Genomic DNA, 17,203 nt, shown 5'->3' on the forward strand with positions numbered 1-17,203 from the left:
AAATTCCAAACGGGCCAGGATTTCAAGATTGCTAGAGAGAAAGTTCACTTGATTTGTTAATTAATGGACATTGTTATGATTGCTTACTTCAAAGAAACCAATAGTTGACGACTGCTTCTAGCTGCAAAAGGTTTTCAAACAAACTGCAATCCTGCACCCAATGCAAGTTGTATATTTTGCCTGGTTAACACAAGTTGATCTCACAAGTAAGATAATCTGGTGGTTATGCAATTTCTCATAGTAAAGTTGTGATTTACGATTGCCCATGGCAGTTTATAGGTCGTTAAGAATGTGGTATTTGGCGTATGTGTAGCCCATATCCAATCATGTCAGTTGTATCTATTCAAACAAACTGCATCCATCACCTTTACACCCCTACTCATTCTCCTGATTGAACCCCAAGATCTGGTACCCTCACTAAGGGATGGAATCCATGCTACATTTCAGATCAGAACAATTGTGTAAAGTAGTAGGGTTTCACAGGCTATGGTATATATGGCATACAGTTGAGGACGATATTATTAGCCCCCCTCCTGAAATTAGACATATCTCTTCATTGATCATTGAGAATGATCATTATTAATAAATGTATGTTATTCTGGAAACGAATACACCATGGAGATAGTATCCAATAAGTTAAATTTGGACTTTTCCATTTTCACAATGAGTTTAAACAAAAAAGTGTAAAAATGGCAAGGACAAAATTATTAGCCCCCTTATCATTAATAGTCAATACAGTACCATTTATGAACAAAAATTGACACCAGGCACTTTGATTAGTTGTTAACTATGTTGGCACATGTCCTACCAGGGATTTTGGCCCATTTTTGTCATTGCAAATAGTTAAGCTGGTCCAAATTGCATGGATGTTGAAGATGGACATTCATTTTCAGCACTCTTCAAATACTATCTAAAGGATTGAGGTCTGAACCACTCCATGACCATGGTTTTAGTATCCTTGAAGAACATTTGAACTATTTTGGATGCAAGTTTTGGGTTATTATCTTATTGAAAGATCCAGTGAAGATCTTAGCTTCCTCTATGAGCATATTTTTACACGGTCACTCTCCACATTCTATCATAATTTTCTGTTTTTATGGTGCCGTACAACCAAACAAGGTTTCCTGTGGTTGAGGCTACCACAGAATGATGCATCCACCACCATGTTTAATTGTGGAAACCATCTTATAACGATTCAAGGCCTATCCCTTTCTTCACCTGACAGAAGCAGAATCCATGCATCAAAGCAGGTGCAATTGAATATCATCAGATGAAAGCAGAGACGTTCAAAACTCATTTTTGACTTTCAAATGTTCACAGGCAAAGCTCAATAACACTCTGATATGCACTGCCTTTAGTAAAGGGGTTCTTCTGTGATGACGGCCCCAAAGCCCAATATGATGACAAGCCCTAACAACTGTCTTTCTTGGGGGGGAAAAACCTCCAGGTGAGGCCAGGTCAATAACAATCATCTAGGCAGGTGTCAAATGCTTCTTTGGTCTAATGAGGCTAAGCAGTTTCCACAGTTACACATAGTGGTGGGGCATCAAGTTTAGTGTGTTATTCAGCCTCAGACACAGGGAGTCTGGGTCTGAATCTGTATTGCTGGGTCTTCCAACAACATTGTAACCCAAAGCATACATTTAGATTAGTTCAGAGGTTCTTCAAGGACACTAAAACCATGATATTGGAATCACCCGCTCATAGTCCAGTCCTCAATCCCACTGAGAGTCTGTGGTTAATGTCTATGCTCAGCATCCATGCGATTTGGACCAGCTAGAACACTTTGCAGTGAAGAAATGGGCCAAAATCCCTAGTGGGGCATGTGCCAACCTAGGTAGCAACTTATCAGAGCCTGTTATCAGTTTTGGTTCATAAATGGCGCCATATTGACTATTAATGATCAGGGGGCTAATAATTTTGTCCTTGTCATTTTTGCCCTTTTTTGTTTAAACTCATCGTAACAATAGAAAAATCCAAATTCAACTCATTGAACATTATCTCCATAAGTGTATTTGTTTCCAGAATAACAGAAATGGTTAATAATTGTCATTCTTACTGAGAAATCAAGAGAAATGTCTAATTTCAGGAGGGGGGCTAATAATATCGTCCTCAACTGTATATATAACATCAATCAAACTGCCAATAATGCCTAATTAAAAGATTGACATAGGCTACACTTTGAATAAATGGTGAATGGCACAGTTGGAACATGATGGCCATCAAAAAGTCAACTCAGGGTGTGTAAAATATAACTTGAGTGAAAAGTTTACATGTACAGTATTAGGATTCATTTCTAGACCATGATAATGATGTGAAGATTTGGCGTGTGTGTGTGTGTGTGTGTGTGTCGCGTGACAACCGGTGCCGTACGGCAGTCTGCACACTGTGCACAGCTGGTGTGTGAATGTGTATGTATGCGTGTATGTCTTTTTTCAAAGCGCTTTGAGTAAACTTCATAGTTGTGATACTGTGCTATATACAGGTCCTTCTCAAATAATTAGCATATTGTGTTAAAGTTCATTTTTTTCCCCATAATGTAATGATAAAAATTAAACTTTCATATGTTTTACATTCTAAAGAATAGAATATTCCATTGACTTTCAATGGGGTTTCATTTCTGGCAAATAGAATTACATTTGTAACAAAAATAGAAAAACTTGGTATGGAAATCTATGGAGTATAATGAAGAGGGAAGTGTGGGTCACCAGATCAAAGAACAAAAAACAGCTGACAGCTAAGCATCAATGATATCTGGGCTTTCATAACCCTCATGCAATGCCACTGCCATTGACTTCAATGTTAAACACAGTCTAACCCATGACTGCGGTTTTGAGTAATGAACAAGGCTGAGACTTTTTAAAGCCTCAGGAAGCTTTTACCAGTGTTTAGAGTTAATTGGTTAATTCAGATGATTAGGTTAATAGTTTGTTTAGACAACCTTTTCATGATATGCTAATTTTCTGAGATGGGAATTTTGGGTTTTCATGAGCTGTATGCTAAAATCATCAATATTAAAACAAAACAAGACCTGAAATATTTCAGTTGCTGTGCAATGAATGTAAAACATATGAAAGTTTATTTTTTATCATTACATTATGGGGAAAAAAATGAACTTTAACACAATATGCTAATTATTTGAGAAGGACCTGTACATACACATTGCAATGTCTTGTATTGTAATATGGGTCAGTCATATTTGATTTTTGTTCATGGCCCCTAATATGAATAAGCATCTACTGTAAAGAAGTAACTATGTGTACCAATTGCTGAGATGTATAGTAACGAAGTAAAAGTAACAAATTACTGTACTTAAGTACTAAACTGCAGTATCTGTACTTTTTTGAGTAATATTTTTTCCTCATACTTGTACTTTTACTGCACTACATTTTTCTGATGAAATTAATACTTTTACTCCGATATATTTTTCATGTGCTGCTTTCGTTACTCGTTACTCGTTTCTATGCCCGAGCGCTGGATGGCTCTGTCATCACCAGATATGATGGAACGTGTTCACGGTCAGTGGGCGATGCAATGGTAGGGAAATAAAAGCAGATCGCATTCTCGGGCATGTCTTTTGGCACGGTCAGTGACGTTCAGTTGGCATTGACACTGGCATGTTGGCAAGATGGATGAGGTAGACGAGGTATCGCCATCAACATCAACGACACCAACCACCTCACATTGCGGCGAGGAGGTGGAGGATGACGGCTGCCATCCCTGGCCCTATTTAGATTCAATGTTCTCCTTTGAGGGACAAAAAGAGAATTAATTTTGTATGAAGTGTCTGCTCTGCCTGCCCAAGCCCACAGAGCTTCTGGCATTCAAAAATTCTCCTTCGAACCTGAAAAAACACATCAGTTTGACTAACTTTTTTCCCCCCATTTTTTTTTAATGCAGTACTTTTACTTCTACTTCTACTTTTTACTCAAGTAGCAAAACTTGCAATACTTCTACTTGCTTTACTTAAGTACAACACATTTTGAATACTTTTGTCCTACTTGAGTAAGGTAAGGAAAGGTTACTTTTGACTTTTACTCAAGTCATTTGACAAGATGATACTGGTACTTCTACTCCACTACTTTTCTCCAGTACTTCATACATCTCTGACCAATTACCATGCTTTTACCACAAACTACCAGGTAGTTAATATGGGCTGACCATTTGATTTGCCAGCCATCTTGAAAACATTTTTTTCCCGCGACACCTCCAATGCTAATATTAATCAGCATATCAAGGATATGTGTACCGATTTTCATGCTTTTACCACCAAGTGTCAGGTAGATTCATTAATATGAGTTGGTCATATTGGATTTGGCGGCCATCTTGAAAACGATGACATTTTTGTGACTCCTCCAATGCTAATGTTAATCAGCATATCAAGAAGGATATTTGGACCGATTTTCATGCTTTTACTACCAAGTCTCAGGTAGATTCATTAATATGGGTCGGCCTTATTGGATTTGGCGGCCATCTTGAAAACGATGAATTTTGCGCAACGTCTCCAACGCTAAATTTAATGAGCATATCAAGAAGGATATGTGTACCGATTTTCATGCCTTTACTACCAAGTGTTAGGTAGATAGGTAGATTCATAAATATGAATTGGCCATATTGGATTTGGCGGCCATCTTGAAAACGATGAATTTTTCATGACGCCTCCAATGCTAATGTTAATCAGCATATCAAGAAGGATTTGTGAACCGATTTTCATGCTTTTACTACAAAGTGTCAGGTAGATTCATTAATATGGGTCGGCCATCTTGAATTTGGCGGCCATCTTGAAAACGATGAATTTTTCGCGACGCCTCCAACGCTAATATTAATCAGCATATCAAGAAGGATATATGTACTGATTTTCATGCTTTTACTCAAAAGTGCACGATCAAATCACCCATCCGCCGGACTAATTGCCATTTACAAAGGCCTAAACATATGGCCAGCAAGCAGACAAGTTATATGAACTATCATTTAAAGGGACACTGTGTGAGATTTTTAGTTGTTTATTTCCAGAATTCATGCTGCCCATTCACTAATGTTACCTTTTTCATGAATACTCACCACCAGCATCAAATTTTAAGTATTCATTATGACTAGAAAAATTTACAATTTATTTCGCAACTCGTTTGGCTGGTGGTCAGATGCATTTCCTCCTAGGCTGGTGCAATGCTATCGGTTTACACCTGGGGCGTATATGTTCTGAAAGCCCAGTTGTGTCATCACTAGGTAGCCCGGCCCCCGATCCCGCCCCTCACGATTTGATTGGCCGCAAACCCTGGTCCAACTTGGATCGGTTGTAGATTCAGGTCCGCTAGACTGCCCCCGGGAGCAAATTAAATTTGCGGCCTCTAGGGGCGTCTAGATTTCTAGGCTACCACAGCATATCATTTCAGCTGAAGTAGGCTAAATTAAACAGTCAGAGACCAGCATACTGACATGTGCATCTGGGTCAAAGACGTCCAACATGAAATTGTCCTTCAGTGCTAACGGATACTTTTGCTTACTGTAACTTTAAAAATACATGATTTTACATTTTTTCACAAGTGAATGCATGAAAAGCCAGGCCAAAATAATAATAATTAAAAAAAATCACATATTTTGCATTTACAGTAAGTGAAAGTATCCGTTGGACAATTTCATGTTGGACGTCTTTGACCCAACTGCAATTGCATGACATTAACCGGTGTTGTTGATAGTAATTAATTACAAGATGATTTTTCTGCATTTGTGATATTGTTTACATGCCAGTTGCGTACATGGTCACCATGTTGATGATGCAAATGTTACTGAAAACGTCAGCTCTTGAACTCGATGTTATATACAGTACTTCCGCCCGAGATCAACGTTACAAGTTCTTGACCTGATATTGGGCTCGTTCGTGATGAAGCAGTGATGCTTTTGCTAGCGCAGCGCAGCACTTTGTCAGTTTCATGCATTCTGGTTAGATGCTTCATCACGAACGAACCCAAGGCGTCACTGAGTGTTCACTCCCATTTTTCTGAAGTTGAATGTAGCAGGAAGCACCTGCTCAAGTGACGTTCCTGATAATTGACAGGTAATGGGCTATACTTATAAACGGCGTGACGTTTTCCATGTGCATCACGCCCATTTGAGGGGGAAAACAGCCAATGCAAGTAAATTGGTGGTGTTGGGGTTTCATAAACGAAAGATAAGGACCTGTAGACTAGCGTTGTTCACGCGCAACATGCCGAAAACGTGTTCATAGACATGGTGTGCACGGACTGTGTTGATTTAGGTTAGTCTATCTGGTGTGACGTGTGCCATGTGCGTTATGCCTAATGATGTGTCGTTCACGAACCAACCCGGTCGTTTTGAACGAGTCTTTGAAGTGAACGAAGCACACAGGCAAAAGTAATAATGCCCCCTCCTCCTCTCGTTCACTGAACTAGTTCGCTCGACATTCACCCCTTGCTCTCTTGCATTGTGGCGTGACGTAATCAAAAAATGAACGAGTGAACGAACGAATTCATCAGCAGAACTGAACGAAGAGAACGAACTGGCAGGAAAGAATCGCCATGCCCTTCACTAGTTATGCCCCTTTTTGGGGAATAACATTGTGGGATAAGTCAAGGCAAGTTGTTTGTTGTTTTGAAAGAAGAGGCAAAGGACAAGGACCTGTAGACTAGCATTGTTCACGCTCAACTTACCCAAGACACGCTGCGTTATCGACTGTTAAAATAATATAGCGATACAACCGTGGCTAAAGCTGTGACTGTGTTTATTTAGGCTAGCCAATGTTGCATGTAAGTTAATGAGACATTTGGTTTGTTTTCCCCCAAAAGGGGCGGGACCGTTCGCTCACGGATGGCCGGTTCTACGTAAAGCTGGCATGAACGCTTTCTGCCGACGGTGGCACCTTCAGTTTCACCGCTAGACTGCGTTTGGCATGGCAGTCTTCTCTTTGGAGGGCGCACAGACTCTTTTTTGAAAAAAGGGTCCTATGTTCCCCGGTAGAAGGGAACATAGGACCCGGGAAACATAGGGATGACCCCGCCCAGCTTGTAGATGTCACCGATCGCGTCGCAGCACTGCACCGCTGTCCGTCTTCACCAGGTATGACCGGGGCTCTTTGCACCGGCCAATGACTTTGGAAGGAGTCTTCCACCCCTTCTCTCCGTCGATCTTGACCCTGACGTCCTGGCCCTGATGATGAGCAGAGTGGCGTCGGTCGTAGTAGAACTGGTAAGATGACTTTGCCTGTGCGTCTCTCTCGTGAACCTGTTGCCGGTCAACAGGTGCCGGCTGTAGCTTCTCCTCCAACATAGGAAGAGTAGTTCTGATGCATCTCCCAGTAATGAGCTGAGCTGGGCTCACACCTGTAGCTGCAATGGGGGTTTCTCTGTAGCACAACAGGGCAAGATGTGGATCCAGCTGCTTCAGAATGTGCTTGGCCGTCTGAACGGCCCGTTCGACTGCACCGTTTGCTTGGGGATAGTGAGGTGTGAGCAAAGCCATACTCTACACTAAAGTCTTCGAACTCTGATGATGTGAACTGTGTGCCATTGTCACTCACGAGTTCGAGCAGTATCCCCCATCTCACGAACATGGCCTTGAGCCTATTGATGACCTAGATACTGGATGTTGCAGTGATGTGAGCTATTTCAATGTCTCTGGAGTAGTAATCAGTCAGTATGAGGTAAGTCTGTTTCCCTAGTTCACAGAGATCTGCCGCTATGCACGGCCCTCTGGAAGAGCCATGGTGATTAATGGTTCACGTCGCTGAGTGGGCTTGTTTTGAATGCAGAATTGGCATTTTGTCACCTTCTGTGTTATCTCGCTGCTGATGCATGACCACCACACTGACATCCTTGCTCATGCACGGCACCTTGTGAGACCCTGATGGCCTTTGTGAATCGTCTCCAGTATGGCACGTCTCAGGGCAGCAGGAATGACGATCCTGTCCTGATACAGCACTAGCCCATCTGTTCAGAAAGCTGTGCCCTCACGGAAAAGTAAGGCAGCAGGGATGGCGGCACTCGTGACTTGCGTGGCCATCCATGTCTAATGAATGCTATTATATGTGGCAGCTCTTCCTCTTGCTGAGTGACTGTATGGATCTCACTGAGCCTCTGTGATGATACTGGGGCATTTGCAACAATTGAGTTAATATGGGCCTGTACCTCCTGCTCCAGCTCTGCATCGCTCACCTCAGACAAGGACAATCTGGAAAGGGTGTTGCGACGATGACCCGTTTCCCTGGGATGTGCTCAGCCACCATGTTGAAATGCATGAGACGCAAGAGGAGTCTCTGACACCTGGGGGGAGCCTTGTATAAGTTGTAAGTATTTATTTTAGTAAGTGGCATAAGAGGTTTGTGCTCTGTATGTACGTGGAAGCTGGCCATACCTGGGATGTAGCGGGTGAACCTCTCACAGGCCCACAGACTTACCAGGCACACCTTTTCAATTTGTGAGTATCGTTTTTCTGAGAGTGTATGGGAACAGAATGCTGCTGGCTTCAACTCACCCCCATGTTCTCGCATCAGCGCAGCGCCTAGGCCTTAGCTGCTCGCGTCTGCACTAACCGCAGTCTTTCTGTCAGCTTCGTAGTATGCCAGAGCAGGGGCCGACACCAGCATGATTTTGATGCACTTAAACGCTCTGCCTTGTGCGTCTCCCCAGACCCAGTCATTCTCCCTCTTCAGCAGGTCTGTGATCGGATGTAGCTTTGTGGAGAGATCTGGCAGGTATCTCCCGATGTAATTGACAGTGCTGGGAGTAACGGCATCAGAGTCCCATTTTGAGTAACGGCGTTGGAGCCCCATTTTGAGTAACGGAATACTTACTTAATTACTTTATCCATAACTATAACGCCGTTACAGTTACTCGGGAGGTAACATGACGCGGTATAATTTTAGGAATTACATCGCCAGTGTGGACTGGCTGCTGACAAAATTAAGGAGCAAATGACAACGTTGCATAAATCTGTACCAAGCCTGCTTTTGGTATGCTCACATTCACCCTTTGCATGCATGAGAACAAAATAGCTGAACGTGATTTGCTAAAAAAGTGTTGTGGGCGGAGTGTCGGCTATCTTGCTCCACGCCACAATTCATTCCACACAGAGTTCACAGGGAGCGCATATACAGAATAGAATAGACAACGGCAATAAAGCCGCAAGGTTGCATGTTCCAAAGGTAAATACCGGAATCATTTCACGGCAGTTGCAGTCAAATGCAATACTGTTTATATCCAAAGAATACTGTGCCTTGGAAACAAAAGTTATGTCTGTAACCAGCGACTCTAATTTCACTAAGCACCTCTCAACATCGCATGGTGGTATGCCCCGTGTAGCTAGTAGTTTCAGCTTTATCGAAGAGGGAGACATGTAAGCCAAAACCTGATTTCTCAGGACACGAGTGAGCTCAACAAAATAATCGCCAGGTATGTGGTTGAAAACATGTTTCCCCTATCCACTGTGGGGTTGGAGTTGTTAAGGGCTCTTGTTGCAAAAAAATAAATAAAAAATCCATCTCGTGGAAGAGAAATGAGCACATCCCTAAAAACGATGTGAACTGGATTAACATTCACCATTGATAGGTCATGAAGATATTTGATAGCATCTTAAGTAAAACTAACATCACAGCCAAAATAACATCACAGAACAAGGATTAAAAACCCCATTTAACTGTTTCTTTGACATTTTAAGCAAAAAAAAAATGCAAAAAATACTTTTCTTGGTCACTAGTGACTTTTATAGTGAAGTAACGCAGTTACTAACGCAATGGCTTTTTGGAGAAGTAACTGGTACTTGTAGTTAGTTACTTTTTCAAAGTAACTTTCCCAGCACTGCTAATTGATGAGCCCCAGGACTTGACGCAACTCCTCGACATTTGTTGAACTGGCCATTTCAGTGATCGCTTTCACCTTGCTGGGGTCTGGCATCAGCCCCTCCGCACTGATGAGGTGGCCGAAGTGACATTTGGCCTTGTTCAGCTTCAGTCCGCTCTCTCTGATGGTCTGTAAGACTGCAGTCAGGCGACGATCATGCTCTTCAGTTGTGGCTCCATACACCAGGATGTCATCCATCACCACGACCACCCTCTCGTTATCCTGTAGCAGAGTAGACATCCGTCTCTGGAAGATCTCCGGTGCTGACGTGATCCCGAATGGCAGCCTACTGAAACAAAGCCTTCCCATAGGTGTGATGAATGTTGTCAGCTTCCAGCTACTCTCCTCCAACAGGATTTGCCACAACCCACTTGTTGCACCGAGAGTAGAGAATATTTTTGCTCCTGCCTGCTTTGGAGCTATGTCTTCGAGGTTGGGCAACATGTACTTCTCACAGCGCACTGCTCTGTTCAGGCGCTTCAAGTCTACACACATTCTAACTTGCTCTTTGTTCTTCTTCTCAACAGGGACCATCGGGCACACCAATCACTGGGACCTGTGACTTCCTCTATTATGCCATGGGCCAGAATTCTTTTCAGTTCCCCCATCACTTTTGGAAGGAGAGAGAGCGGGATGCAACGTGGCATCGCCAGGGAGTACGGCTCTGCATCAGGCTTTAACTCGATTTTCACTGGGTCGCATTTAAACAGTCCAACGGCCCCAAACACATCACTCAGCTGTTCTGATTTGATTGCATTCACTCTCATCACTAGACCCATTCTCTTGGCAACACTGCGCCCCAGGAGTTAAGAAGATGAACCTGCCCACAATCTGCACTTCACCTCCTGGGCTGGCAATGCGGGGCCAAAAATGCTTCATCAAAGCAAGATATCCCAAACCCACCCACCCAATGCAAAAAAAAACGTGCCAAAGTCAGGTCTCCTAAGGGGGCGTTGTCCCCCCTTCTTCTTCTCTGTCCATTGCGTTTGGTGGCAGCATTACAAAAATTGCACACTACCGCCATCTAAGGGGCGGAGGGATCCAGGTGAAGAGACGCAGTTATGGATGAGACGGACGCTCAGTCGCTCACGCGTCGCGCAGAAGTGAGCATCCGCCTGCGTTACCCGTGTTCCTCCTGCGAGACACAATTAGGCTACTTCTGTCAAAACCATTTCAGTCAAGAAACACAAGAGAAGAATATAAATGCAATTTCTTTTATTGAAATTATGAATTACATTTGGCGGTATAGCTCTGTTCGGAGGAACCCCCCTATTTCCATGAGCAGCATGGAAAAGCATTTAGTTAGGGGGCAGCAGCAGTTTAGGGAATTCTCACCCCAGCAGGACAGGGCGAGAGATAACCCCCCATGAACAGAGCCAAGCGACGTGACAAGAGAACATGTCACATCATACACGACAAGGTGGAGCAGGGGAGGTGGTGGGTAGCAAAAACCGAGCAGCATACAGTTGAGAGGAAGTGGATAGAATTTAAAAGGCGTGCCGAAGCCGTGTGGCCAATCGCTAGGGAAGAAAGATTATCAGCTGAGGGAATGCACCTGGATCAATTAGGAATTAGATGAAGGGGAGGGCGGCAAGCTTCTTGACTACCATGGCCTGGCCAGAACTGACGTTAGTACTTTAATTTCTGTCAGAACCATTTCAGTCAAGAAACACAAGAGAAGAATATAAATGCAATTTCTTTTATTGAAATTATGAATTACATTTGGCGGTATAGCTCTGTTCGGAGGAACCCCCCTATTTCCATGAGCAGCATGGAAAAGCATTTAGTCAGGGGGCAGCAGCAGTTTAGGGAATTCTCACCCCAGCAGGACAGGGCGAGAGATAACCCCCCCAAACAGACTATACCTGGTAATCCTCTCTCGAATACGATGAGAGGATGTCATAGCTATAGAAATAAGCCCCCCAAACCAAATATCTAAAACTAAATTTGGAACTAAATTTGGTAAAGGCAGGGGGGTGGGGGGGCATAGCAGCAGCAGGAGCAGCAGATGGCAGCACGACGCATAGATGCTGACACTTATTGGTTACCACCAGGGGCAGCAGGGGACATGGCTTCTGGGCATTAAGAATGGCGCACACGTCCGGCCGTAGGTAGCGTGCATAGGCAGCAGAATTCCATACCTGGTAATCCTCTCAAGGTCAGTTAAAATGAGAGGATTGGTTGAGCAGTCGAATTTAGATATCCCCCCAAACAAACATCATGCACTAGTCCAGAGTAAATCATGCATGTGATCAGAGAAGCAGTCATATTGACTATGCCAGTAGTAAGTATAATCAAGAAGTCTGGGCCAGTCATTAGCTAAATGTGGCATAAATCGTCAAGTTAACTGGAATAGGCAGATTTCTATTAACCAGACTAGACTAGCAGAAGTTTTGTTTAGCAGCAGTTATATTAGGAGCACAGCAGCAGCAATAGGGCATAGCCAGGCAGCAGCAAAAATACAAACTTGCCCAGCAGTAAGGAAAGAGAAAACTAGATAGGCCGGTAGATAGTTAAATAGGCCAGTAGAAATCAGGTGAAATGAACGACCCCAGCCAAAAGGATAAAATGTAACTAGATGACCAATAAGTTGGCCGCAGTTAACAATTTGGGGTTGGCAGCATCCTCATCACCAGCTGTAAAATAGACTTTAGGTAGGATTAAAGACAAGGCCAGCTGTTGGACAGTCAGATGCACATAGAGAAATAGAGCGTCAACAGTGGTTAAATAGACTTGGCTGGGAGTCATTAGGATAAAGTACACAGACTGGAGGCACTAAGGCTAGGATGGCTTAATAAATAAATGGGCAAGGTGGGCATCAGCAGAAATGGGTTGGGCGGGCAGGCAGCAGCCAAATGGGCTAGGTAGCGGGCAGCAGCAAAATGGGCAGGTGGACAGGCAGCAGCAAAAAAGGACTAGGCAAATAAATAAATAAATAAAACAGTGAATGGGCTAGGTGGACGGGCAGCGGCAAAATGGACTAGGCAAGATGATTGGATAAGCTCAGCAAGCAATTGGCTCTCGTTACCGGACAGGTGGGAGGGACGCCGGCCAGCGCTATGTTTGCGTAGCCAAATGCTCTCGTTCGTTCCTATGGAAGGCTTTTTGAGTGCTCCGTCTCTTACGCAGGCTGTCTCTGGTAGCGGGCAGCATCAAATAGACTAGGCGTACAGGCAGCATAAAATTTGACTAGGCGGACGGGCAGCAGCAAATGGGCTGATTCTTTAGGATCAGTGCCGCTCTACTCCAGAGCCCAGAACGGCAGCTGATTGACAAGGACTATAGAATATGCAATTGGCAGCACAAGGTGACAGCGAAATCACTACATCATCTAGACGCGTCAACATAGAGAACACTGCTAACATGGCCTGAACACCCACACAGGATCAGTGCTACTCTAGGATCCGGAAAAAAACAGCAGGTTGACAAGGACCACATGACAGCACACAATAAGCTGGGCCTCTATGATGGCAACCAATAGCTAGAATGATGGACAGATACAGTTGTAGGTAAATCCGAGAGCAGCAAGGAGATCAGAGATGCCGACATTCAGCAGAAGCTACATTGAAACAATATGAGCAGCCAGCCGCTGGCTAGACACTAAACCGACCAATGAAGCAGCCGCTAGACTAAACCAAGTGAGCCCACTGCAGTTACGGTAGCTGCACAATACAATCCATCAGATCTGACAGCATATAATATGACTGGAGGCAGGTGCAGGACCCAATGCAGTTAAACTATATGTGAGCCAGCTGTAGTTAGACAGAGTATGAGCCAATAGCAATTGCAGCACATGGACTACTCAGGGCAATCAATGCTACCATGAACAACAGAGTCGACATGCTCACAGGGCGAACATTAGCCAGACAGCACGATTACCATCCTACGAAGCGACACAGGCGACCATTAACAAAACATGAGCAACACTTGAGTACACTTGCCGAGCAAGCAGAGCCAATTCAGACTATGAGCTAACAGTGCCACCACGACTACACAGGGAAACAATGCCAACAGACCACAGAAGCTAACAGCATTAGCAAAGGCCTATGTATACTATGCAGTTGGCAGCAAAAGCAGACGAAATCAGCAAAATTATCCAGACACGGCAACATTCTACACTACACTACAGCAACATGATCTACACTAAAGGCCAACATGACCACTGATGCAGCCTCCCCCAGCAGAGGCCACGACATGGCTCCATGAGCATGACGAGGCCTAAACGTGCTAAATAAGACCCAACATGCACACCACTACCCAACATAACATAATCGCCTACAGTTGATATTGTACGATGCAGATAGTTTAACCAAAGTGACCGGAATGAGGGGAAGAGCTAATAATGAGGCAGCACAAGCACTACTGCACAACCAAACCGAGGTAGCAGAAAGATACACAGCCATGCAAGGTCACGGTTAGGCATATAACCAGGCTTTAACAGATGAGCAATATAGCCATGCCAGCACAGCCTACATCAGCCAGTAACATAAAGACAATGCATCTCTGCTAGTAGTAATGACGGACTCCAGACAAAATACTTACACTACATTGGCCAAAACAGCAGGACTGACTACATACCAGCACAAACAGGGCACCAGCAGTGAGTGAAACAGCGACCACACTACAGCCAGAATACCTACACAGCCCAGCCAGGACTATGACTATACACACTGCAAGCACTTAGACTAGCAGCCAGGAAGCAATGGTTCACTAGAACATTATATCCTAGTCTAGGATACAGAGCTAGCAAAACTTGGCCAAACAGGCCAGTAGGCCTACTATAAAGCAGCAGAGACAACATCCCAAACATTGCAGACAACTCAGAACTATGCTAATTGCAACTCCCCAAAAACTAACAGATGAATAGCCAGGAAGCAGTAGATACAAAGAGCACATCAATCTAGACTATAGGCCTAGAGCTAGCACACTGCAAATGGTCACAGGGGGTGCAAGGGGAATGCGTTGAACACCAGGAATGCCAAAAACAAGACGGATAAGCAGCAGTCACCAGCATATAAACAGCTAGAGTCACGGAATAAAAAGAATGCAAAAATAAATAAATAAATAAATAACCACAGGTCCCGAAAGCACGGTTTCCAGCAACAATCAATTCAAGCCACGCCCGATTAGAAACACCTGTGGTTTTGTTACAACGTGTCAGGTGACCGGCGAGGATGGTGGAACAAACATTAAAAATTCACATCGCATAACGCCTCCCTTAGGCCTACCTAACTATTGTGACAAAGGAAGCATAGGCTATTCAGTCCACCGTTTCAGAGCATGAAGCACAAACGCACAGGCTCGCCAGATATCTATTGGCTACACTACACCGCCATGCGACTCAAAACTCAAAATAGACTACAGTACTCCATGCAACAACTTTCACGTGAATGTTAATTGAAGATGGATTTATCATCCCATGGCAAAGGTCAATTAAGCCCCTATATCAAACGCCAGCAGACGGCAAATGCAACAAGTTAACCATCAAATATTCACCTCCGCAGAGAATTCTGAATTCATATTGTAAGCAACTGAAACATGCGTGGTGAAAAAGCAGCAAGCCAAAATCCTGTTTACCATCAGGGTGGACAATGACAAGAAACCAAAGCGATTCAAAAACGGCGTGCGAGGCATTTAAAGTGATCGGATGGTAAGCCCGAGACAATGTAAATTACAGGTATAGCCTAAGCCACTTAGAGGGCCTATTAACTTCTGCAACACATTGAAAGCGTTGACATTCAGCCGCATGCAGACAAAGCACAGAACATGGCATTGGCCAAACATCCATCACCAGTTGCAGCTGTAAACAGATCGAATGTATTTAGGCCTATCACTGCCGAGGGGGGAAACAAAGAAAGAGCGCGTTCACCAAACGCGCAGGTGCAGAATGTGATGAAGCAGTTTGTAATGTTAAAATCAGCGAAAGCTCAGAGCATGGGAAATTGTAGGCCTACAGTCAGCAAAATAAATAAACTGGGGTAGGCATCACAAAAATCTGTTTTAACGCCCTAGAGGACGGCACCGCACGGAGAAAACAATCAACTGTCCAAATTGAGGTGCGTAACTTTTGAAATCATGGACTCCCTATCGGAACAGAGGCAGAACTAACGAGGCAACTCAAAGAAAAATGTGCAGCCTACCAGAGATGAAACAATATCGACAAAGAGAATGCTAAACAACGTGTTCAGAACTAGGCATAAGAAAACAAGCGACCAGCAACACCAACTCCAGCAAAAACCGAGCAGCATACAGTTGAGAGGAAGTGGATAGAATTTAAAAGGCGTGCCGAAGCCGTGTGGCCAATCGCTAGGGAAGAAAGATTATCAGCTGAGGGAATGCACCTGGATCAATTAGGAATTAGATGAAGGGGAGGGCGGCAAGCTTCTTGACTACCATGGCCTGGCCAGAACTGACGTTAGTACTTTAATTTAATTCCCTAAAGTAATTCCAGTTCACATTTACGTTGTTTGTGTGATGCATTTATTGTGTTCTGTTATACGGTAGCCTCTTTGTTTCTAGCTTCCCGTAATGTTATCGTCATTGGCTACATGGTCAGACTAGCCAATATCACTGTGAGAATATAGCTTAGAATATAGGCCTACATTTTTTTAATTTTTCTGTGGTGTTGGAAAAGAAAGCATACAGTATATAGCATACCTGTGAGATGGGAAAGGCTAGGCTATTCATGGTGCAGGAGTGAGGCAAGCCAACTTTCTCTTCCTGCCGTCCTCCTGAATCGCTCTATTGTGCGTTCTGAGCTCTGCGCCAACCCTTCACATCACATATTTCTTGCAGATGATCTTGCTAATGATGTCTGCGTGTTCGGGGTGGACGAGGTGGTCTACGATCGAACTGTGCACTTCCCACTAATTGCTGTGAGGCCAATTTCTGCCCAGTGGGTCTTAATAGAGGGGGTGATTTTTTCCTCAAGTTGCCAAATAGCCGAATTCAACATAGATGATGGTTGCACCAATTGTTCCTAATCTGAGTGTCGTTTATTTTTGAGGAACTTGGAACTGACGATTTGGGTGGAGTAATCGTGTTCTGAAGCGGGCCGCCTCGCACAGTGTACAGGAGGAGATTGTTATCAAGGTAGGCCTATGTATAGTAGCCTATAATCTCAGCTCAGTAGGTTTAATGAAGTGCAACAACTGCAAAGGGAGTGTGTTATGCCATTATTATACTTTGGAACAAATACAATGTAATCCAAAACACATTTTAGGATGCATTTTGGTAGTATTAAACACACCTTGTGCTGTCAGTAGAGGACTGCCACTGTCCCCCATACAGTTGCCCCTGGGGTGTTGGACAGAACTGTAATTGAGGCACTTTTAAGGGCTGCTGAGAACTCC

The sequence above is a fragment of the Engraulis encrasicolus genome, chromosome 6 (assembly GCF_034702125.1).
Source record: "Engraulis encrasicolus isolate BLACKSEA-1 chromosome 6, IST_EnEncr_1.0, whole genome shotgun sequence".
NCBI lineage: Eukaryota > Metazoa > Chordata > Actinopteri > Clupeiformes > Engraulidae > Engraulis > Engraulis encrasicolus.